This window comes from Wolffia australiana, chromosome 1, assembly GCF_029677425.1.
Source record: "Wolffia australiana isolate 7733 chromosome 1, ASM2967742v1".
In the NCBI taxonomy this organism is placed as follows: Eukaryota; Viridiplantae; Streptophyta; class Magnoliopsida; order Alismatales; family Araceae; genus Wolffia; species Wolffia australiana.
In genome coordinates this window covers 8,269,355-8,271,168 of record NC_135835.1, presented here as the reverse complement: position 1 = coordinate 8,271,168, position 1,814 = coordinate 8,269,355, and the positions used below count along the sequence as shown (strand labels likewise).

The following is a 1,814-nucleotide window of genomic DNA, read 5'->3' as shown; positions in this document are numbered from 1 at the left end:
TCTCCCTGAAGGCCCACATGCTCCTCACCTAAAGACATGTAAGAGACATGAGGTGGAACCATGTTCTGTTCCCAGGGTCCTTACTAACTCAAATATCCTCCTTTTAGAAAATATTACCGAAATATATCATGCTCAATGCATAATTTGATTGTGCAAGAGTCATGTAATATTGGACAACATTATGTATGATTCTCGATTTTTTTAATTACTGGCAAAAAACAGTTCTGGGTACAACCAAACCTAGGTTCTGCTCATAGACTAATCCAACCATGCCATGGATGCTCCCCAAGAGGTTTTATATATATTAAGGTTTAGTGTTTGCAAGAGTTTGGAGGAGTGGAGTGAGAGTAAATATCCCAATATACACATTCACCCAACTTGTTTACGCCCACAATAGGAATTAAAGGCGCACAATACTCATTCCTCGGTAGGTAACTAAGTAGGCCTTGGATGTCAGAAACGGTTTTGCGTTCTCCGGAGGTCACTGATTCTCACTTAGTTTCATTAAACTTCATAACATCATACTTAAAATTATGAGAAGTTCCACTCTTTGATATATGAAGATAGACCAGACATGTTTTCTGTAAAATATGACGCAAAATTTCAACACATTGATGCATGAAACGAGGCTTTAAAGTTTTCAATAATATGCCATGTTTAATTAGTTACCAAATTTTTTAATAACTGAAATAATTGTTAAGTCATTTGTTACATCATTGGGTTATTTTGTCACATAATGTGGAAAGTGACGATGTGGAAGTCATGGATGTCATGTCAAACTCCCCTTCAAGCCGGATCATGGATATTAAACATGCCCAGCGTGGTTTACTACAAGTTATGACTTCGGATCACATCGATTACCATCGTAACTACAATAGCAATAAACATGAATCTTCATAATCCTATTTGTCCCTAAGTAAGTCCTCATTATCTTTGCGCTTGGGGCAATGACACAGGCAGTGAGGTTATAACCGAGTCGCGTCTATTGCTGATTGAAAACTATTTCCAAACCCCCTCCTCGGCCCTTCACGGGGCCGTCGAGAATTTCTGGAAGGGCCCCCTCTAACCCAGGGTAAGGCCCTACAAAAAAAAAAAAAAAAAGTAAGTCCTCATCCGTCTACATGTTTGAGATACACGAAACCTGTAGCCCACCAAGCCAATGTACCTGCTGCGGCTCACATGATCAAGTAGCCCTACCGTATACACCATATCAGGTCAAATAACAGTTAAAATAGTCTCCTACACTAATGTATATCTTCATATAGAGGAAAATTAGTATCTCAAATTTTGTGTTAAGAATCAATCTGATCAATTTTTTAGTTTGCACCACATGTGACAAGCATTTTCTAAACAATCAAATACATAATTCCACTAATTTATCACCGTGCATCCACCTTTATAAGAAAAATTGATCACTAGGTCCACTAAACTATACACCATCATAAAATTGTGCATTTAAAGTGCTAGATATGAGAAGTCTCCCCCCCCCTCCCAAAAAATTCATAACCCTAAGGGTGTTCTATAAAACCATGCTTGATCAGATTGCCAAGTTGGCATGTATTTTAGATGTCAATTTGAGCCCAAGCATGATTACTGCCAAAATATAGGAGTATATAAATGGAGTTGGGAGGAACCACCATTAAAAATCTCTCCGTAATTCAATGTTATTAGCTAGAGTGAACTTGGCATAGCATACGTCCCATCATTCAGCAGAGTCAAGACTCCAATAGCAGCCTTACCAGTATGTGAAGGCCCATGACTAGTTAATGCTAAGAACTGTGTTTTATCTTTAAAAGGTAGGGTCGTAGAGGGAA

General features: G+C 38.4%; 1 non-coding gene across 1 annotated transcript; it reads left to right on the top strand.

Moving 5' to 3' along the window:
* Positions 1–929: 929 nt before the first annotated feature.
* LOC144714210 (U4 spliceosomal RNA) lies at positions 930–1,080 on the top strand. The gene has a single exon (XR_013584281.1). It is a non-coding gene; the product is annotated as a U4 spliceosomal RNA (small nuclear RNA).
* The last annotated feature ends 734 nt before the right edge of the window (positions 1,081–1,814 follow it).